Here is a 25785-nt window from a genome sequence, read left to right on the forward strand (position 1 = left end):
CATATTTACGTTTTTTTTTGTTTTGTTTTTGCAAACATATTTAAGTTTTATTTTTCCAAACATTTACGTTTTGTTGCTGGTTTATTTTCAAACATTTACGTTTTTTTTTTGTTTGTTTTAATTTTAATTTTTTTTTTTTTTTTTGCAAACATAAATGAGATGTTTGTGCTATATTTTTCTTTTAAACATATTTATGAGTACAACCGTTTTTCCGCGAGTATTTTTTACGTTCTTATAATAACAAAATCAACGTTTTTTCTTTTATCATTTTTTATGGACCCCCCTCTTTTTTCTTAATTTTTTTATTTTACCTTTTCCGCGAGTATTTATATATATATATATATATATATATATATATATATATATATATATATATATATATATATATATATATATATATATTTGAAAAAGGATATTGTAAAACCTTAATCTTACTTGAAACTACTATAAAAAAAATAGCGCGGTACAATAAGTGCATAAGCAAACTTTTCTAAAAGAAAAATATTTAAAAAATTATTAGTTTATGCCTGCAAAAAAAAAAACGTAAAAACAAAAAAAACAAAAAACGTAAAAACAAAAAACGTAAAAACAAAAAAAAAAAACGTAAATGTTTGAAAATAAACCAGCAACAAAACGTAAATGTTTGGAAAAATAAAACTTAAATATGTTTGCAAAAATAAAAAAAACAAAAAAAAAACGTAAATATGTTTGAAAAACCCCCCCCAAAAACTTAAATATGTTTGCAAAAAAAAACAAACAAAAAAATGTTTAAAATTAAACATTTATTTTTATTTCAACGGTGCCATTATATACATTTTGTGCTTCCGTAACTGGGTGGACAGACATTAACGCCACCTATAGTCAAACGGAGGAAACAGGCTCTCTCTTTCTTCACGATTACCAAATGATGAATATATTTTTTTACATTTCGATAATTTAATCTTTAAGTAAACTATTTGAATGTAAAATAAATTCCTATTAAATTAAATTACAGTAGTAAATAATAATTTTAAAAAAATCGTTCACCGTTTTGCGTGCATCAAGCGCATCAATTGATGACGTCACCAGATTATGTGTATATTTTGGAAAAGATTACATAAAAATCGTAGTGCCTAACGTTTATGACGTATTCAAAAAGCAACCATAACATGCGTAATCACCAACAATTTTTAACAATAAAATCATAATTTTAATTTAACACAACACGTAATAAAAAATAAAAGCAAATTTAATACAATACAAAATAAAAAAAAAATAAAAACAAAACTTGAAATCACAAAAAATGAAAATGATTCTTTTAATTTTCTGCGAACTTGCTTTTCCAGTCGCCATCTTTAAATTTTGATTTTCACCCGTCAAACTCGTCTCGTTTTAACTCATCTCGTACTTTGTTAAAAGCAGATTTCCAAACAGAAAGTAAGTATTACAATTGCTTTTAGATGTTCTTTTTGATATAGAAAGGAGTCAACGTTCGAGGATTGCATATAAATGAAGAAGGTACTATAGAAATATTTCTAATTGTTTTAAAAATGCTTTTGTGTGCGAATACTTTAAAACTATATTGAAAACGTCGCAAGTATATTGTTTAGTTATTACGCACGCTAACACAATTTCGGTGCTTCTTCGATTTATTGCCGAAATGGAAGACGCCATTTTTTCCCACGCACTTGCTAGTAAAATTTAAGGGATATCTGGCCGAATAATTACTTCCGGAAAGGGAAATAATACATTTTTTTCACGCAATAAAATAATTGTTTACTTGAAAATGTTTCGATTTAATTAATGAGAGCGGGAATGTTTTTCATGGATATATATATTTATATATATATTTTTTTAATTAAAAACAGAAAATGAACTGACATGTTCATAATGGTTTAAAAATTTATCAAAATAATTGTAAAAACATTGATTGAAAAGTTTGCATAAAAAAATATAATTTTAAATTGTATTTGTAAAAAATAGTTGTTTTTTTCTCTCGAACAAATGAATAATTTTAAACAAATTAATTTAAACAATAAATTAATTTAAATGATTGTTTTTTTTTAACGGGAAGTGTTTTTTTTTGTTTTGTTTTTTTTTGTTTGTTTTTATTTTAACTGGGAAGTGGGTACAGTTCTTTAATCAACTCTAAAATACTTCTTAGCAGACTGTCTCCAAACTTTTGTCGCCACATGAATTCGGCTAGATATGACTCCACTATATGCGTGTAAAATAATAAATTAATAACAAATTTATTATTTCCCTTTCCGGAAGTAATCGCTTGGCCAGATAATGATATATCCCTTTAATTTTACTAGCAAGTGCGTGGAAAAAAATGGCGTCTTCAATTTCGGCAATAAACTGAAGAAGCAGCACAATTTCTAACGGCCTAAAATACATGAATGGAAAAAATACCCCTTTAAACCACGCTGCTAAAAACTGATCAAAATAATATGGGGAATTCCCAGAAGATAAAGCTATAGAAATAAATAAACTAATGAAGGCTACCGTTTCCTCTGATCATCCAAGCCGCGATGGCAGGTAGGTAGTTATTTTCTACAAAACATCATAAAAAGATATTTCACGGTTCAGTAAATATTACCGAAAATATCAATGTTTATAGGAAATATTTATTTTTAATAACAGTTTTGTGGAAAAGGAGGTTGAGAATACGGATACTAACAGAAAATAAATAATAGAGTCCCAGACGCATGCATGTGTAGATGAGGAATTGTTGGGAGCAAACCAACTTGGAAAGAATATAACTTTTATTTTAAACTTATTCACTTCCTAAATGTATGGCTGCTTCACGAGGAACTTGGACCCCGTGTAAATGGGTTTTAATTTAATGGCTGCTCCCTGAGGTTTTCTTTCATTTTCTTCGTATATATATATATATATATCTCATACACTTTTTTTTTAATTTAGCGTGTATTTTATTTTTTACTTTTTTATTTCTTTAATTGAATTTAATTCATACTCTTATTTCATGCTTGTTTTTATTTTATTTTCATTTTGTTTTTATTTGTTTTTATTATATTTTCTTATTAAAAAAATGGTACTACTACAGTTTATCGCCGAAAATGGAGACACCATTTTTTATCGGGCACCTGTAATCAGACTAAGAGGGAGAAATCAATATTTTAAACTATGGTTAATTGTAGGTATTGACTGTTTCATACCCTCGAAAAAGTTTCAGCAAAACCTAACAGCCAGCCATGGTTCTCTCCAGAATGTGCTGCTGCCATTGCGCACAGAAATCACTTTTTCCACTGTTTCCAACGTAATAGATGTATGAAAACTAAAGCCGCTTTCAGGACTGCCAGCAACCATTGTAAGAAAGTAATAAAGAATGCAAGAGAGTTGTATGCTCAATCTGTTAAGTCCAAAGTAGCTGAGCAGCGGCTTGGTTCCCACCAGTTTTGGCAAATAGCAAACAGAATCCTGAACAGAAGCGTGTGCTCCATCCCAACTATTATCAATGGACCTGAGGTAATCTCGTCAGCATCAGACAAAGCCAAACTCTTTGTCAAGAACTTTGCAGCTAATTCTACCCTTTGCGATCAAGGCTGCCAACCCCCAATATTTCCTCCTGTATCAGAAAACACGCTATGTGATATACGTATATCTGTACGTGATGTTGCCAAGCTAATCAAAAACCTTGATTCCAGTAAAGCAACTGGCCCTGACGGTATTCCAATTATAGTACTCAAAAAACTTCAACCTGAACTAGCGCCCATACTTACAAAACTGTTTAAACGTTGTCTCAAGGAGAATAGTTTCCCATCTCCCTGGAAAATCTCATCAGTATGCCCTGTATTTAAGAATTCAGGTGATCGCTCATCCCCCTCTCAGTACAGGCCAATAAGTCTCCTGTGCATCATGAGTAAGTTGCTGGAATCTGTGTTAAATACAGAAGTAATCAACCATCTCAACAAAAGTAACCTTCTTAGTGACACTCAATATGGTTTCCGTTCTGCTAGATCTACAGCAGATGTGCTTACAGTTATATCTTATAGGATTAGCAAATCTCTCGACGGAGGCAACCTTTCTAGGGCAATTGCTCTTGACATATCTAAGGCCTTTGATAGGATATGGCATAAAGGTTTACTTCATAAGATCTCTAGCTATGGTATTGCTGGAAATGTCTTCTCAATTATTAAATCATTTCTTTCTGATAGGTTCATAAGAGTAGTAGTTGATGGGCAAAAATCAGAAGCTCACGGTATTAATGCCGGTGTCCCTCAGGGATCCATCCTGGGCCCAACTCTTTTCCTGATCTATATTAATGATCTTTCAAATCACATCCTTACATCATTTGTAGACATCTATGCTGATGACACTACCATTTATGGTAGCACATCTAAGACAATAAACGACCAAGTTCTCTCCAATTCTCTCTCCTCTGATCTTGAGCATGTAGTATAATGGGGTAAGGAGTGGCTGGTTACTTTTAATGCATCTAAAACCAAGCTTCTCTCTTTACATCATCAACATTCTGACCCACATCTGGCATCAATTGAAATAAATGGCTCTCGTCTTCAGGAGGCCTCAAGTTTTGACAAGCTTTTGGGCTTGACCATTACTCCTGATCTTAAATGGAACACGTACATCAAATCTGTTGCCAAGGCCGCTGGAAAAATGGTGGGATCTTTCTATCGATCCTGTAGATATCTCACTGCTGATGCTATTCTCTATCTATATAAGAGCCAGGTACGTCCAAGGATGGAATACTGTTGCCACATCTGGGCAGGAGCTGCTAGAAAGGACTTGGCCTGCCTTGATAGAGTTCAAAATAGACTTCGTAGCCTCGTAGGAGATGTCCTTTTCTCTTCCTTGCAACCTCTATCTCACAGAAGAGATGTTGCGAGTTTGTCTCTGATGTATCGTTATTTTCATGGAAAGTGTTCGAATGAGCTTCAATCTATGGTCCCCCCTCGCCAAACTTTCACAAGAAACACTTGTCTAGCTGTAAACACTATCAAAAATTCCCCCCACTCTTTATCTGTGCCTAAACCTAAACGTAGATTCCATGAACAGAGCTTCTTTCTTAGAACTGCACGCCTGTGGAATTGTCTTCCGTTTTCCTGCTTTCCGGCTGACTACAATATGGTTATCTTTAAGTCTAACGTAAATAAGTTCTTGATGAGCCGTTCCATATAAGTTATCAAATTTACCAAATTTTCATTACTAATGATTACTATATTGTCCAATTTCTAATGTACACTCTTTAACCCTTATCCTTGAGTGGCCTCTTGGCCTTGATAATGTGGTGATGCCTATGTAAAAAAAAAAAAAGATATGACCGAAGCATAAAATAAATAACTAAACAATTAAACTAGATATTAATTAATTCCAGAAAGATCTATTTGTTATATGCCCCAACGTAGTATAATCCTCCCCCCCCCTCCAACCTCTTCATGTAAAAACAGCTTTTGCTATATGGCGTATTCATTCAGAAAGCCGTTCTAATCATGGGGAGGTTATACTACGCTGGGGCATGTAGTAATTAGTTCTTTCCGGAAGTAATTAATATTTAGTTTGTTTTCATTATTTTATGCTTCAGTCATAGTTTAAAATACTGATTTCTCCCTCTTAGTCTGATGACAGGTGCCCGAAAAAATTGTGTCTTCATTTTCGGTGATAAACTGTAGTAGTTACTTTCTTGACTTTTGTTGAATTTTTAAGTAAAGAGAAGGCTTAAAATGTTTATACATTTTAAGCCTTAGCATTCATTTTGCACATACCTAGAATATATATAAACGAAATACATTAAGTTTGTCATTTTAAAAATACATTATATCTCTATTTAAAAGCAAATGAGGGCCCTTACCTATTCTCCTCCTCCAAAAGATGAGATTCTGCTTTTTTAGGCAATTACGTGTGAATATTCCGAAAAAATATTTTAGAATTATAAGTCAGGGATCATTTTTTCATATAATTTTTTTAAAATGATCCCTCATTTCTAGGACATTCTAACTAAACATCTGTCTAACCGTAGTCTGACTCACAATGTCATAAAACAATACTAAATCACCTTAAAAAAGTAAACCATGCAGAATTTATCTCCCATAGCAAAAGAAAATCTAAACAGTCTAGAGTCCTAAACTATTATAAAGCTCTGCAAATAAGGATATTACTTTAGATTAAATTGGGCAGCACTTTTCATGCTCACCACCATTCACAATCGAATATATTATTGTCTGCTCTGAATATTTTGGAAATGAAGAAAACGTTACGATTTAAATTATTTACCAATTTTAGAATATCTTTTTATTTTTGGTTAATTTGTATTATTTTTTGACTTTTCTGAATAAAATTAACATTAAAGTATAGTATCTGTTCTGATACTATAGTTTATCTTTTCTGTCCTTTGTCAAAGGAGAAATCTGTCAAAATAGAGGAATAAAAAAAAGTTGCACCAATCCCGAAAACCTCCTTTTGGAGTTAGCAGGGGTTTCACTGTATTAAAAACTGACCTTGTGTCTTGCTTTGCCATTGTAGGAAAAAAACATTTTTTTTTTCACACGTGAAAAAGTTTCTTTCTGTTTTTAATGTTTGCTAAAAAATAAATGCAATACACATATGTTGTCTTTTGAAAAGGTGGTTCATGCTGACAAATGTTGGAAAAGATTGATAAAATAGATTAAAAAAGTATGAACATTGGTTACTTAGAAAGGCAAGTAAATGTAAAGGAGTATGTATGGGCGTGTATGAGAATGGCAGCAGCCGAAGGATAGATGGCTAGCGAAAGATATTAGCAGCAGTAACTGTTTAAGCACTATGCAAATTAGCAAGTGTGTGTGACAAGTAAAAACAGAACAGCACTTAGTGGAGCAGCGACGAAATGTTGCATCCCTCTGCCTGTTCTACAAGTACTTTAACAGTGCTTGCTTTGACGAACTGCAAGCACTTCTACCCCCTTGAGGTAAATACCCCCAACAAACCTTACAAGCAACTAAATCCCACCCCTTCACAGTAGAGATCCTTAGATGTAAAAGAGCCTTCGACTCCAGTAGTTTCTTCCCCAGAAGAAGTTCAAGTGTAATGTGAACCGACATCTTGCTGCCCAACTCCCTACATAGCATCCCTGTAGCTTATGTCCCTGATAGTAACCCCCTCCATCATAGTGGCAATATGCCTTGTGTGGGGTGAAAATTTAATAGAAAAAAAATGTATGCCGGGTGAGACTGCTAATGAGAGACTTTTAAGCTGGTGTCGAGGTGACAGGGTTTTGTTAATCTCATGGCAGACAAACTGAATCATTACATTAGATAATAACATGGTTAAAATTTAAATCATGATCTGTATGTCTATCTATTTATCTGCCTATCTAGTAATATTGTTAGAATAGTTTATATTGGGAATTATTAAAGTTTACATTAATTAGGTAAGTTAAAAATAAACAAAATAACCTTCAACAGTTGCATACGTAACAGGGATCATGCATTAGGATATGTGTGCTTTTCAGGATGACATAACGGAACTGATCAAATATCACTTAAAATATATGAAGTACTTTAATCAAATTCTCACATCGGAAATATTGTTATATAGCAGGTGGGGGTTTCATAAACAGGGTCATATATGACAGGGGACGCATATTACATGATAGTAATGATGAGGGAGACAAGACATTTATAAAAGGGGGGGGAGGTTTCCTTGTAACATATATTAGAGAGAAGGGTGATGGATGTACAGTTCTTATAACACAGAGGGAGGGGAAATACATAGTCTTGTAAAGGTTACACAATGTTCATAATAAGATGTTTAACACATTACCTTTTGGGTGTTGAAAGATGACACATGACAACAGTTACAAAAACAAAATGATGATTCTTTATTCATTTGACTTGTCGAAGGATGATGGCGTCAGGTATTCAAATTTGGAATCTACAGCGTTTGATGTGCTTTCTTTCGCTTCCAAAGGACTGACTCCAACTCCAAAATTTATTTTCTAGAAGTGCACGCCTGTGGAACTCTCTTCCGTTTGCCTGTTTCCCATCTGATTACAACTTGGATGTCTTCAAATCCAACAGGATAGGAAGATTGAATTGAGGAGTCTGAGTCTGGTCACTAAAATGAACAGACGAGCTCTTAAAATTTCGGGAGTGGGGCTGAAAAACAATCATATAAAGACATACGCAGACTCCTTGTGAAGATCATTAAGACAGCTGAAATAAATTTATATTTTAAAAATATGAAGTGTTATTTTGCGGTTTCACAAAAGAAAAAAAAAACAGGTGTCTTAATCGGTAATGGTGTTGGTCGTTGCATGTTTATTACAGAGCCCAGCAGTGAAAGAACTCCAGATAAAGAAAAGGTATGACACATCTATACATTCTTCTAGTTTATAAACTATGATACTACATGCATTCAATGTATATGTTTATATGAACACTATATCCTTGACTATGTAACAGTAAGAAGCAGGCATTGTTTGAAAAGTAACGATAATAAATACCTTATGTTAAAATAGAAAAAAAAAATGTTTGATTTATTTATTTTTGTTTATTTGTTCCTTTTTGACTATACCAGATGGCATGGGGGTTTGAGAGAGGGTAATGACTATGTTACATAAGCGGGAAAACCACAGTCAATCCCTAAAGTGCAGTAGAGAAATTGTAAACAATAACAGAAATCAACACATACCTGGTACCAAATGCAGTAAAATTTAAGTATCTTTTATTCGTGCTGAAAATGTAAGTTCTTTTTATTTCCTTTCTTTCCACTGTCTTTACAACAAATAGCTTGTTGCTTAAAAGTTAAAGACATCATTCTTTAAAAAATGTAAAACATCTATGATTACCGCTAACTCTAAGTTGAGAGTACAACTCGAACTTAGGGTTTATGTTTGTAATAAGTTATCTGTATACAACTTTTCAGGAATTAAGCAGGTAAAGTGATAAGCAGCCTTTTGTTTATTATTTTTTTTAAATCACTTTGAACAACATATTTTGAAATTAGAAACAAAAATACATAATAGCATGTTAACAGTATACAGATCGGTAGATAATTAAATTTTACTGCATTTGGTATAAGTTTTTTTGTTGTTGTGCTTTCTTTTTTAACAATTTTCGACTGTTTCATTTCCTACACTTTGATCAAGAAAAAAATATATTTAAATTAAGGGGAGTGCTTACATCGTATTTTAAACTATACAGGCTGGAATGCCCCCTGAAATAAAAATGTACTGGGAAAAATCGATTATATATCGAGTTTGAAGGATGGTTAACCAAAAAGATAGTAAAAAAATAACAAATAGTCGATAAATAATTGTAACAAAAGACAATAGATGCCTCTTTTCTACCTAGCTGAATAAGTTCAGTTTATGTTGTAAAGTATTTTCAAACGCTTTTAAAAAAAGTTTAAAGTTAGTGCAATTAGTTTGGACCATGTCGAGTGTTCAGTAAGAGAAAAAGAATTTTGCATTATTGTTAAATATGATTTGAGAAGTTGAAGTTTTCAGGCTTTAGAGATATGACGGGAGTGTTTGTATTTATTTGGAAGGACAATGAACCGAGTGATTATTAGCTAAGATAATACATGGGAGTAAAAGATGAAAAGTTAGTGCAAATTGTGGCATAATACTAATTATCTTTCTTAAAAAGTAAAAACTTGTATAAAATTTTTCCACTTTCATTTATGTAACCTTTAGCTAGTGCGAATTAAGTGTTGCAAATTTATTACATTATTTTAATGGTTTTGTACATATGCAGGATTACTGGCAAATATAAGATGTTATCTAGCACAGTATAAGAGGCCCAACTCTTACAGCATCCATGGAATTCTACTTTTTTTTCATTTTAAATTCTATTTCATGTGAAATTGATTTCATCTATATTTTTCATTGATTCTATTTTTTGTTAAATTGATTTCATTTCATGTTAAACTGATTTCTTTTCCTTTTAATTGATTCCATTTCATGTTTAATTGATTTTATTACATGTTTAATTGATTTTATTACATGTTTAATTGATTTTATTTCATGTTTAATTTATTTCATATTAAATTGATTTCATTTTATGTTAAGTTGATTTAATTTCATATTAAATTGATTCTAGTTCACATTTAATTGGTTCAGTTTCATGTATAATTGATTCTACTTCATGTTAAATGAGATTTTAATAAGTTTGAATTACGGACATTCAGGTATGCTCCTATTAGCAATGGGAATAGCTTGTGGAAAAAGTTTCTCATAACTTTTGAAGGAAAGTGGCTTCTCTTACTAGCAATTTATCATCTAATTCCACTACAAACTAGACGTTATCCTCTAAGGATTTGATCATTATGTTGGATATATGTGCATTTATCTCCCCCCAGATGTCTAGAACAGAACATAGAGTAACCAGTAAATATTTATCTAAAACTCAATTGCATCAAGGAGTTCGTTTATAAAAATCTGTAAAAATAAATATCCAAAGGTCAATACTTGAGGCTCACTTGCATTAATGTTATGTTGTTTATATATATGGTTAGCAACAACACCCTGGATCATTGTTTTGTCTCAGAATTATTTGAAATATTTTTAGTAATACTGTAGTGATAAATTCCTATAACATCTTTATACTAAACATTTTATGAATACATTTTTAACGTAATTCATCAAATCTTGTATTAAAATTATTTGATTTATTATGATCAGGCTTATTTACTAATAAATCTGAACTGTATATACCTATAGTCCAAATACTAAAGCATATTTTCTTAACTTATTGTTGTGGTGGCAACCACTTATTTGCATATGCGAATAACATAACACTATAAATGGCAAGCCTAGGTTGGCCTTGGTGTGTCTTACTCAAATGCCACCGGAAGTGACGCCGAAGAGCGTACATGTCCTCCCACCAAGACTCTCTGACTCGACACCGTCATTTGTACATATTGTAAATATACCTTTTCTTAATACACTTATTATTGCGTTATCTTGTTGTTTGCGTCTTCATTGTATTTCCTTACTAATTATTGTTCAACCTTGCAACCACAACACTTATAAAAAGCAGACTGCTCAATGTTTAAATAGTTTTTTTTAAATAAGAGTTACTTAGTTTTATTTCTAAATAATTAGTATTCCTTATGTTTTTAATAATTTTTTTAAATCGTGTGTTTATTTTATCTTTCTGATTTGTAGATGTTTGTAGCATCAATTAATTTGTGTGATATTTATTTTTTTTAATTGTGAATATTCTGCTAAAAATAATGCTGTCTGTAATATTTTTGAAAAGAAAAAGTTGAAACCATGAAAGTTTTAATAAGAAAAAGTAAAAAAAATATAATATTGTTATTCTGAAAAAATAAATATCCAAAGATGAATACTGAGGGTTCACTTACATTATTAATGCCATGTTGTTTATATATAGGATCAACAACATCATGTCATGTTGTTTATATATAGGATCAACAACATCATGTCATGTTGTTTATATATAGGATCAACAACATCATGTCATGTTTATATATAGGATCAACATCATGTCATGTTGTTTATATATAGGATCAACAACATCATGTCATGTTGTTTATATATAGGATCAACATCATGTCATGTTTATATATAGGATCAACAACATCATGTCATGTTGTTTATATATAGGATCAACAACATCATGTCATGTTGTTTATATATAGGATCAACAACATCATGTCATGTTTATATATAGGATCAACAACATCATGTCATGTTGTTTATATATAGGATCAACAACATCATGTCATGTTGTTTATATATATGATCAACAACATCATGTCATGTTTATATATAGGATCAACAACATCATGTCATGTTTATATATAGGATCAACATCATGTCATGTTGTTTATATATAGGATCAACAACATCATGTCATGTTGTTTATATATAGGATCAACATCATGTCATGTTGTTTATATATAGGATCAACAACATCATGTCATGTTTATATATAGGATCAACAACATCATGTCATGTTGTTTATATATAGGATCAACAACATCATGTCATGTTGTTTATATATAGGATCAACAACATCATGTCATGTTGTTTATATATATGATCAACAACATCATGTCATGTTTATATATAGGATCAACAACATCATGTCATGTTTATATATAGGATCAACATCATGTCATGTTGTTTATATATAGGATCAACAACATCATGTCATGTTGTTTATATATAGGATCAACAACATCATGTCATGTTGTTTATATATAGGATCAACATCATGTCATGTTTATATATAGGATCAACAACATCATGTCATGTTGTTTATATATAGGATCAACAACATCATGTCATGTTGTTTATATATAGGATCAACAACATCATGTCATGTTGTTTATATATAGGATCAACAACATCATGTCATGTTTATATATAGGATCAACATCATGTCATGTTGTTTATATATAGGATCAACAACATCATGTCATGTTGTTTATATATAGGATCAACAACATCATGTCATGTTGTTTATATATAGGATCAACATCATGTCATGTTGTTTATATATAGGATCAACAACATCATGTCATGTTTATATATAGGATCAACATCATGTCATGTTGTTTATATATAGGATCAACAACATCATGTCATGTTGTTTATATATAGGATCAACATCATGTCATGTTTATATATAGGATCAACAACATCATGTCATGTTGTTTATATATAGGATCAACAACATCATGTCATGTTTATATATAGGATCAACAACATCATGTCATGTTTATATATAGGATCAACAACATCATGTCATGTTTATATATAGGATCAACAACATCATGTCATGTTTATATATAGGATCAACAACATCATGTCATGTTGTTTATATATAGGATCAACAACATCATGTCATGTTTATATATAGGATCAACAACATCATGTCATGTTTATATATAGGATCAACAACATCATGTCATGTTTATATATAGGATCAACAACATCATGTCATGTTTATATATAGGATCAACAACATCATGTCATGTTTATATATAGGATCAACAACATCATGTCATGTTTATATATAGGATCAACAACATCATGTCATGTTTATATATAGGATCAACAACATCATGTCATGTTTATATATAGGATCAACAACATCATGTCATGTTTATATATAGGATCAACAACATCATGTCATGTTGTTTATATATAGGATCAACAACATCATGTCATGTTTATATATAGGATCAACAACATCATGTCATGTTTATATATAGGATCAACAACATCATGTCATGTTGTTTATATATAGGATCAACAACATCATGTCATGTTGTTTATATATATGATCAACAACATCATGTCATGTTTATATATAGGATCAACAACATCATGTCATGTTGTTTATATATAGGATCAACAACATCATGTCATGTTGTTTATATATAGGATCAACATCATGTCATGTTTATATATAGGATCAACAACATCATGTCATGTTGTTTATATATAGGATCAACAACATCATGTCATGTTTATATATAGGATCAACAACATCATGTCATGTTTATATATAGGATCAACAACATCATGTCATGTTGTTTATATATAGGATCAACATCATGTCATGTTTATATATAGGATCAACAACATCATGTCATGTTGTTTATATATAGGATCAACAACATCATGTCATGTTGTTTATATATAGGATCAACAACATCATGTCATGTTTATATATAGGATCAACAACATCATGTCATGTTGTTTATATATAGGATCAACAACATCATGTCATGTTTATATATAGGATCAACAACATCATGTCATGTTTATATATAGGATCAACAACATCATGTCATGTTGTTTATATATAGGATCAACAACATCATGTCATGTTTATATATAGGATCAACAACATCATGTCATGTTTATATATAGGATCAACATCATGTCATGTTGTTTATATATATGATCAACAACATCATGTCATGTTTATATATAGGATCAACAACATCATGTCATGTTTATATATAGGATCAACATCATGTCATGTTGTTTATATATAGGATCAACAACATCATGTCATGTTGTTTATATATATGATCAACAACATCATGTCATGTTTATATATAGGATCAACAACATCATGTCATGTTTATATATAGGATCAACAACATCATGTCATGTTTATATATAGGATCAACAACATCATGTCATGTTGTTTATATATAGGATCAACAACATCATGTCATGTTTATATATAGGATCAACAACATCATGTCATGTTTATATATAGGATCAACAACATCATGTCATGTTGTTTATATATAGGATCAACAACATCATGTCATGTTGTTTATATATATGATCAACAACATCATGTCATGTTTATATATAGGATCAACAACATCATGTCATGTTGTTTATATATATGATCAACAACATCATGTCATGTTTATATATAGGATCAACAACATCATGTCATGTTGTTTATATATAGGATCAACATCATGTCATGTTTATATATAGGATCAACAACATCATGTCATGTTGTTTATATATAGGATCAACAACATCATGTCATGTTTATATATAGGATCAACAACATCATGTCATGTTGTTTATATATAGGATCAACAACATCATGTCATGTTGTTTATATATAGGATCAACAACATCATGTCATGTTGTTTATATATAGGATCAACAACATCATGTCATGTTTATATATAGGATCAACAACATCATGTCATGTTGTTTATATATAGGATCAACAACATCATGTCATGTTTATATATAGGATCAACAACATCATGTCATGTTTATATATAGGATCAACAACATCATGTCATGTTGTTTATATATAGGATCAACATCATGTCATGTTTATATATAGGATCAACAACATCATGTCATGTTGTTTATATATAGGATCAACAACATCATGTCATGTTGTTTATATATAGGATCAACAACATCATGTCATGTTTATATATAGGATCAACAACATCATGTCATGTTGTTTATATATAGGATCAACAACATCATGTCATGTTTATATATAGGATCAACAACATCATGTCATGTTTATATATAGGATCAACAACATCATGTCATGTTGTTTATATATATGATCAACAACATCATGTCATGTTTATATATAGGATCAACAACATCATGTCATGTTGTTTATATATAGGATCAACAACATCATGTCATGTTGTTTATATATATGATCAACAACATCATGTCATGTTTATATATAGGATCAACAACATCATGTCATGTTGTTTATATATAGGATCAACAACATCATGTCATGTTTATATATAGGATCAACAACATCATGTCATGTTGTTTATATATAGGATCAACAACATCATGTCATGTTGTTTATATATATGATCAACAACATCATGTCATGTTTATATATAGGATCAACAACATCATGTCATGTTTATATATAGGATCAACAACATCATGTCATGTTGTTTATATATAGGATCAACAACATCATGTCATGTTTATATATAGGATCAACAACATCATGTCATGTTGTTTATATATAGGATCAACAACATCATGTCATGTTTATATATAGGATCAACAACATCATGTCATGTTTATATATAGGATCAACAACATCATGTCATGTTGTTTATATATAGGATCAACAACATCATGTCATGTTTATATATAGGATCAACAACATCATGTCATGTTTATATATAGGATCAACATCATGTCATGTTGTTTATATATATGATCAACAACATCATGTCATGTTTATATATAGGATCAACAACATCATGTCATGTTTATATATAGGATCAACATCATGTCATGTTGTTTATATATAGGATCAACAACATCATGTCATGTTGTTTATATATATGATCAACAACATCATGTCATGTTTATATATAGGATCAACAACATCATGTCATGTTTATATATAGGATCAACAACATCATGTCATGTTTATATATAGGATCAACAACATCATGTCATGTTGTTTATATATAGGATCAACAACATCATGTCATGTTTATATATAGGATCAACAACATCATGTCATGTTTATATATAGGATCAACAACATCATGTCATGTTGTTTATATATAGGATCAACAACATCATGTCATGTTGTTTATATATAGGATCAACAACATCATGTCATGTTTATATATAGGATCAACATCATGTCATGTTGTTTATATATAGGATCAACAACATCATGTCATGTTTATATATAGGATCAACAACATCATGTCATGTTGTTTATATATAGGATCAACAACATCATGTCATGTTGTTTATATATAGGATCAACAACATCATGTCATGTTTATATATAGGATCAACAACATCATGTCATGTTTATATATAGGATCAACATCATGTCATGTTTATATATAGGATCAACAACATCATGTCATGTTGTTTATATATAGGATCAACAACATCATGTCATGTTGTTTATATATAGGATCAACAACATCATGTCATGTTGTTTATATATAGGATCAACAACATCATGTCATGTTGTTTATATATAGGATCAACAACAACACCCTGGATCATTGTTTTGTCTAAGAATGATTTGATTATACAAAATATTTTTAGTAATACTGTAGTGATTAATTTGTATAACATCTTTATACTAGACGTTTTATGAATACATTTTTAACGTAATTCATCAAATCTTGTATTAAATTAAAATTATTATTTACAGACTTATTTACTACCAGACTTCCTGTGACCCGTTGGATCAGTATGTTATATTAGCTATATTAATATTTATATATATATTATAGCTAGAATTAATGTATGAGCGTGATACTTGTGATGTAAAGAAAATAGTTTTTTGTGACTTAGAAATATTTCTATGAAAGTATATTAAAATGAAAAAGAATATAGATAGCTTTCTATGAGTTGTTCTGTTTATAATTTTTTATTTTTGAAAAAAAAACTTATAGCCATTGAATTATAAGTGGTTTGCAATAATTATAGATAAATGAGCACTGAACATATACCATAATACTTAAAGTTAAATTCAAATTTTGATATATCTTTTCATTTAAAGGTGAAAAAAAAAGTGGGATGCTGAAAACGAACACAGTAAAACAATATGTTTTATTGTCGTGTTGATTATTTGTAACGCAAATTTAAAAAAAAACATATTTTCGGGATTATTTATTTATGTTGGTAGTGTAGAAGAAAATCTATGAATGTTTTTTTTAAGAAAGGTGTATTAAAAATGGAAAATAAATTAAAAATTACTTAAATGTAATATTGAAATGAATAATGTAAAAAAGCAGAAAGTATTAACAATTGTTTATTTGAATAATTTAAATGCGGAAAATAAATTGGGACGCTGAAAACGTACAAAGTAAAAGAATATATTTTATTGTCACGTTGATTATTATGGGTTTATGTTTATGCATGCACAACTGAAAGTTGTAAACCGGATGTTGGGTTACAACACCCGTTACAAGGTCATTTGAGTTTTAAAATTATATAGATTAAATCTTAATTGTATATACCTATAACCAACATGTTGAAGCATATTTTTGTAACTTTTAAAGAAAACAGACTGCTTAATGTTCAAATTGTTTTGAATAACTGTTAATTATTTTTATTGTAAAATTTTTAGTGTTTTTTTTTCTTTTTTAAATAATTATTTTAATTACGTTTATTTTTTTTTTTGATTTGTAGGTTTCTGTGAGGTCAGTTTCAACACTATAACCTTTAGGAATGTTCTGATCAGTTGCAACATCATCAATGAAAGATATATTTTTTGGTGTAAAAACATTAATTTTTGAATATGTTTATAATAATGAGAAATTAGAATGTTTCACGTTTTTTTATTGTATTAAACCAAAATTATTATTTTTGCAGACTTCTTCTAGAAAATCTGAACTGCTTATATCTATTGTCGAAATTCTCAAGCACAGCTTCATGACCTTTAAAGAAAACCTACGGCTTAAGAATAAAATATTCTTTTAATAACAGGTAATTATTTTTAATTGTAAAAATTTTTGATTTTCATTAATTCTTTAATGATTATTTTAAATGTGTTAATTTAATTTTTTTTTTCAATTGTAAATTTTTGTAAGGTCAATTAATTTTAACACCACACACTTTATGAATGTTCTGCTCAGAAATTGACACCGTTAGTAATATTTTAAAATTAAATTTTGAACCATGTAAGTTTTAATAAGATAAAGTAAAAAAAAAATGGTATTATATTTCTAAATTTTTGAGATTAGGATTGATGCTTTATATTTATTTGTATTTTTAGAAATACTGTTTTCATTTTTGAGTATTTTCATAACGTTTATTTCATTTTCACCTCAAACAAGGCACATTGCCACTATGATGTAGGAGGCTACTATCAGGGACATAAGCTATTGCGGTACTATGTAGGGAGTTGGGCAGCAAGATGTTTGTTCACTTTACACTTGAACTTCTGTATGTCAGTACATGTGGGGAAGCAGGGACCCGGAAGAGAGTACCAAAGTCTGGCAGTTCTGGGAGAGAAGAGAGTACCAAAGTCTGGCAGTTCTGGGAGAGAAGGGAGTACCAAAGTCTGGCAGTTCTGGGAGAGAAACTATTGGAGTTGAAAGCTCTTTTACATATCGGGATCTCTACTCTGTAGGGGGGGATTTTGCTGCTTGTCAGCTTTGTCGGAGTACAAGTGCTTTGTCAGAGCATTCAACATTAAAATACTTTTAGAACAGGCAGAAGGATGCAACATTTCATCGATGGGCCAGAGGCTGAAGCTTAAATGACAGTTCTAGACCTATCAGGTTGGTGACTCTCTTTTGAACCCTGTCTTGTAGTGAGAGACAAGTAGCAGATGCACCAGCCCAAATGTGGCAACAATACTCCATACATGGGCGAATGGTGGCCTTCTAGAGGTACAAGATACATCTGAAAGTATCTTGAACTTGGGAATCTTCCATTGGAACTCGGAAATCTTTACTGAATTTCATGAAATTTCCATAGTTCATTTTATAGAAAAAAAGTCTGGGGAACCACAATTGTCAATAAGTGGCCTTACTGAGATAGTTTTATCTTCTGCAGGACGGCAGTCATTGTACTATAATGCCACATGAACAGGCCATAAAATCTGGAAATCTGCAGTATTTGTTCTATAATATAAAATCATTAAATCGTCAATTTTTATCCCATAATCATGAAATCTCTATTGTTTTTTATGAAGTTAAAATTGGAATAACTACAATTGCTTTATATTTTTTCTCCATCATGATATTTACTTTAAAAAAATGTGAATACGTTTTAAACTTCATATTTTTTAAAAATACTGAATATTTCAATGTTCTACAATTTCTTTTTGTAAAAAATCTTTTGTTTTATCAACAAATAATGTAATAAAAATGTAATAGCTTGTGCACGTAACAATAAACTGACCATGTGATAATATACAACCTTTCATACAGTGCTTTACTTGTTAACGACAATTATTTATTTACAGAATCATATTCACAGCTAATCCAACCTTAGAAAAGTTATCATCAAATCCACATATGTTGTGTTGTCATAGACTAAATTGTATATATATTCTTTATTAACATGCCATATACATGTATCTGTGTATATATACACTGTGTTTGAGATAAAAGGGACTGTTGTCCCCATATCCTAAATGTCTATCCAAACAGCATGTGAGTCATCTAATGTGAATATGTGTATATAATACACATAACCTAGATGACATACCTGTCTGTTGCTGGCCGCTTCTTGAGGATTCACCAACCGTCCATGGGGGAGCCAGAATCTACTTTACTGAAGAGGATTGAAGACAGGGACCCAAGACGATATATGTTTTTATATTTTATTCACTCTCGGGCATCCTGTCAGCAGAAATGGACTGACTGATGACTATTGGCCTGTGGGTTATCTGCCTCCATTTTGAGACTGTCACCTCCCTCATGGACTGTCCCATTTAGCCCATCCTGCTTCTTCAGCTTATAGGGTCCAACTCAACTAAACTTGCTCAAACCAGAACACCTGACACATAACATCCCCGCTTGCATACTTCCAGTGCAACTTACTGGCCATGCTTTTTGATACATGTCACAACATTACATTTTAACCCTTTCTGTACTTGTATTCTTGCTCAACCTATTGTTTCCCATGATTCAATCTGTTATTTAGTCTGCTAAATAAGGAATCTGCTTTTATTGCTTCTGTTTTCCTCAGAAGATCCAAGCTAAGCTGGCCTTCCACAATTATCTATATATATAAAAGCGAAAATGTTTGTGTGTGTGTGTGCATTTTCGTGTATGTCCGAGAAAGGCTTTTTTCTGAGAAGCAATCGGTCGGCTCACATTTGTATAAGTTTAATTACAATTGTTTTTATAGAGGCAAAATGTCCTATATTTATTACAAGTAGCCAAGCCATTATACATGACACAAATGACCTTATGTTGATAGACTGTTTTACAACTGTATAAATTTGCAGCATTAAATTTATGCGTTTATAATTAAAAAACCGAGTCACCAGAATTGCAAATGATTTATTTTCAATGGCAATTACACAAAAACTTATTTTTATAAAAATTGATATAATATAAAATGATAATCAGCTTGTATATGTGTGTAAATAAAAGTAATTTTACTGATGTAATCAAGTCATAAAAATAGAAATAATCTAACGTGTGTTTCTTAAATATTTTATTAAATATACAAAAATATTTCTCATCAATAATGACGGTTTATTACATTTTTAACCTTCTACTAAATCTTATTTTCTTTATGGATACATAAATTTGAGACGGCTTCATTTTCTTATTCATTTTTGATTAAAGTGAAAATCATTTTAAAAGAAAACAAAACTTATTTAGTACAGGTAAATATATGAACTAATGAAATATTTTGACATAAATGAAAAAATTGAAAAAAGCACAGGAAAAGAATAGTCAGATTTTTTACCTGCATATCAGATATTTCTAAGTAAGGTGTAGTTGGCTTGAAGCATTGTTAGAGAATAAAATGTATTTTTAGAACAATGCAGGAATGTACAGTCGTTGTGAGAAGATAAATAAATAAATAATTCAATATTTAAAAAAAAAAATATTTTTTTACATGTATATTTATTCTTATAATGGATAATTCAATATTTTTCTTATTTTTTTATTTATTATATATATATATATTTTTTAATATACATTTATTCATTTATCTCCCTGAATTTTAACTATGGGATGTATTTAATTCCAAAGGTCCTTTCGGGTATTAACCCACCGTCAGTGGAGAAATGAATCCTCTCTTTAGGATGTACATTGCAAAATGGCTGTTTTATTTGGTTGTTGTAAATATTTTTAATTTTTTCTGTGAAAAAGGTGAATGAGTTTTCTTTGATTATGTTTTATCAGCGAAATTATAGTGATTTATATATTCTTCAATTCCTTAGAATTTTTAAACATTATGTTCAAACATTTATTTGCATTGAGAAAAATTGCAAGATTTATTTCATATATCGAGAAATATTAGTCAAAAGGTGTCGAAAACTAAAAATCATAAATACAATATTGATGCATCTCTGAAAGAACTATCGCTTTCAACATAATAGATGTACTGAGACTAAGGGTGCATTCAGAACCACCAGCAACTACAGTAAAGGAGTAATAAAGAGTGCGAGAGAGTTGTATGATCAGTCTGTTAAGTCCAAAGTAGCAAAACATCAGCTTGGTTCCAACCAGTTTTAGCAAGTAGCAAACAGGATACTTAACAGAAGCACCTGCTCTACACCTACCATCATTAAAGCACCTGAGGTAACTCATCAGCATCAGACAAAGCCAAACTCTTTTCCAAGAACTTTGCAACTAATTTTACCATATGTGACCAAAGTCATCGATCCCCAGTATTTCCTCTTGTATCAGAAAACACGCTATGTAACATACAAATATCTGTGTGTGATGTTGTCAAGCTAATCAAAAACCTTGATTCCAGTAAAGCTACTGGCCCTGACCGCAATCCAATTATACTGCTGAAAAAGCATCAACCAGAACTAGCTCCCATATTTACAAAGATGGTTAAGCATTGTCTTAAGGAGAATTGCTTCCCAACACCCGGGAAAATCTCATTAGTATGCTGTGTACTTAAAAATTCAGGTGATCTGTCATCTCCCTCTCAGTACAGACGAATAAGTCTCCTGTGCATCATGAGTAAGTTACTGGAATCTGTGTTAAATAGAGAAGTAGTCAACCACCTCAGCAACAATAACCTTCTTAGTTACATGCAATATGGTTTCCATTCTGCCAGATCTACAGCAGATGTGCTTATGGTTATATCGCATAGGATTAGTAAATCTCTTGATGGAGGCTTCTTTTCTATGGCAATTGCTCTTGACATATCAAGCCTTTGGTAGGGTATAGCATAACGGTTTACTTCACAAAATCTCCAGGTGCTGTATAGCTGAAAATGTCTTCTCAATTTTTACATTATTTCTCTGATAGGTTGATAAGAGTAGTGATTGATGAGCAGTAATCAGAAGCTCATAGTATTAATGCTGGAGTCCCTCAGTGGTCCATCCTGGGCTCAACTCTCTTCCTGATCTTTATCAATGATCTTCCAAATCACACCCTTAGATCATTCATAGGCATGTATGCTGATGACACTACCATCTATGGCAACATATCAAAGGCTGTAAACGGTTAATTCTCTGATTCTCTCTTCTCTGATATTGAGCATACAATACAATGGGGAAAGAGGTGGCTGGTTACTTTTAATGCATCTATGACCAGGCTTCTATGTTTACATTATCAATGATCTGATCCTCATCTGACATGAATTGAAATGAATGGCTCTCATCTTGGAGGAACCTCATGTTTTGACAAGCTTCTGGGCTCCACCTTTACTCCTCATCTGAAATGGAACATGTATATCAAATCCATTACTAAAGTTGCTAAAAACATGGTGGGATCCTTCTACTGCTCCAGTAGATATCTAACTGCTGATGCAATTCTCTACCTATATAAGAACCAGGTAATTCCAATGATGGAGTTCTGTACGACATTTGGGCAGAAGCTGCTAGACAGACCTTATCCTGCCTTGACAGACTTCAAAATAGATTTGTATCTCACAAGAAGATGCTCTCTTCTCTTCCCTGTGCTCACTTTCTTCACAGAAGAGACGTTGCGAGCATGTCTCTGCTTTATCCTTATTTTCATGGCGAGTACTCGTCTGAGGTCCAATCTGTGGTGCCCCCTCACCAAATTCTCATGTGATGATCTCGTCTAGCTGAAAACACTATCAATACATTCTCCCACTCTTGATCTGTGCTTTATCTCTGAACAAAGCTTCTTTCTTAGAACTGCACACCTGTGGAACTCTCTTCTTTTTGCTTGCTTTCCCGCTGACTACAATATGGTTGTCTTCAAGTCCTATGTAAACAAATTCTAGATGAACCCTCCCCTTTTAATAATCCAATTTACCAAATTTCCAATGGTTACTATTGTATTGTTTCATTGACTACTGTACACTCTTTAACCCATATCCCTGAGTGGCTTCCGGGCCTTGATAAGTTGTGACTCCTATGTAAAAAATAAAAATTTTTATAATCTATAAAATTTTGTAAATTAAGAAAAAATATATTGTTTAATTTTTAAAGTCACTGAGGAATTTTGTGGATATTTAGTTTAATATCTATGAAAAAGAATTCATTTTCTGCATAGATAAGCATTGCAACAAATATCTGGATTATATTTTTACTGAGATCAAAAATGAGTTTAGAAAATAGTGCATGATTATTTGTGCCTGTAACTCACAGTTCACAATGCAGACGTCTATATCTGATTTATTCATGTAAAAAATAACTGTGTATACACATGAACATCTTTATTTTGCAAAAAACATGTATGAAATTATATTATTTTGTGAAATTTGTCTTTATTTTATTTTGCAGAGTATCCAGTGTAATGCAAGTTGCACAAAGTTAAAAGCCGGTGATATATTTGGTTCTTCTTTTAATAGGAAACATGACTTAGTCAATCATATGCAAACACAGGCTTCCTATGCAAACACATCTACTTCCAAGAAATCAATGCAAAAAGCCGGAAAACAAGAGAAATCATATCTTTCTGAATTATACAAGTTTTTGTTTTATAAAATAGAATTTTATGAAAATACTTGGAAAAAAAATCCTGACAACTGAGTATGTATTTCTTCTATTCTTAGGCTTATTAAATATTGTACTAGTTGAAATAAATAATTATTGTACTAATCACAAGTGCGTATGATTAATAAACTCAGTAAGAGTTTCTTAAATGCAGTTACTAGTAGAATAATAAAAACTTATGTGAGACTTTAATAATAAGTTGCAAAAATGGATTTGTTAGAACTATCCATTAAAATACACAGAAAACGATTTATAACTGAAGTGTGAAAATCTATACACATTATTTGTAAATCTAAAATAAAATAAAAAATGCATAAACATTCACTGGATCTATCATATATGTTCAGTATTCATCAATCATTTGACGTGAATTATTCTGGTTTTATGGTGAGCTGGCACACAGGAGCATACTATATATATATATATATATAACTAATTCAACTAAACAATCGTAAATATTTAAATTTTTAAAATGAGCACTAAATCAGTTCACGTAGAAAAACCATATCCTTGTGAAGTATGTGGCTCTTCTTTTACAACTAAAAAATATTTAACTATTCACATACGAGCACATACTGGAGAGAAACCGTATTCTTGTGAAGTATGTGGCTCTTCTTTTACAAGTAAGCAATATTTAGGCAGTCATATGCGAACACATACCGGAGAGAAACCATATTCTTGTAAATTATGTAGTTCTACTTTTACACGGAAACAAAGTATGGTGCAACACATGCGGACACATACTGGAGAGAAACCATATTCTTGCGAAATATGTGGCTCTTATTTTAGACAGAAACAACACATCTCGCAACATATGCGAACACATACTGGAGAGAAACCATATTATTGTGAAATATGTGGCTGTTCTTTTAAAAGTAATCAATATCTGGCGATTCATATTCGGACACACACTGGAAAGAAACCATATTTTTGTGAAGTATGTGGCGCTTCTTTTATAAGTAAACAATATTTGTCCATGCATATGGAAAAACATACTGATGAAAAAGCACATTCTTGTGAAGTATGTGGCTCTACTTTTACAAGTAAATACTATTTAGCCGTTCATATACGGACACATACTGGAGAGAAACCATATTCTTGTGAACTCTGTGCCTCTTCCTTTACAAGTAAGCAATATTTGGCTATTCATTTACGAACACATACTGGAGAGAAACCATATTCTTGTAAAGTATGTGGCTCTTCTTTTACACAGAAACAAAACATGTTGCAACATATGCGGACACATACTGGAGAGAAACCTTATTGTTGTGAAGTATGTAGCTCTTCTTTTACAAGTAAACAAGGTTTGGTTGTTCATACACGAACACATACTGGAGAGAAACCATATTCTTGTGAAATATGTGGCTCTGCTTTTATACGAAAACAACAAATGTTGCAACATATGTTGAAACATACTGAAGAGAAACAATATTCTTGTGTAGTTTGAGGTTCTTCTTTCACAAGTAAACACTATTTGGCGAATACATACAGAAGAGAAACCATATTTTTCTCATATATGTGGCTATTTTAAAAGGAAACACGACTTGGTCAATCATATGCAAACATACTGTAGAGTAACCATATTTGTGTTAGGGTTCTGGCTCTTCTTTTACAAGGAGAGAAAAAATGTTGAAATATATGACACAGCATACTGGTAAGAAACCATAACCAGACTCTTTTTCAAAAGGGAACATCGTATGACTCGGCCACATACTTTAGTAAT

At 31.0% G+C, this 25785-nt stretch overlaps 1 long non-coding RNA gene across 1 annotated transcript; it reads left to right on the forward strand.

The window, feature by feature from the left end:
* The first annotated feature begins 1149 nt into the window (after positions 1-1149).
* On the forward strand, positions 1150-25174 carry LOC145269611 (uncharacterized). Its single transcript, XR_013865133.1, has 3 exons — positions 1150-1416; positions 17816-17929; positions 23850-25174. It is a non-coding gene; the product is annotated as an uncharacterized LOC145269611 (long non-coding RNA).
* The last annotated feature ends 611 nt before the right edge of the window (positions 25175-25785 follow it).

The sequence above is a fragment of the Euprymna scolopes genome, chromosome 45 (assembly GCF_053919585.1).
Source record: "Euprymna scolopes isolate OS-2025 chromosome 45, ASM5391958v1, whole genome shotgun sequence".
Taxonomy (NCBI): Eukaryota; Metazoa; Mollusca; class Cephalopoda; order Sepiida; family Sepiolidae; genus Euprymna; species Euprymna scolopes.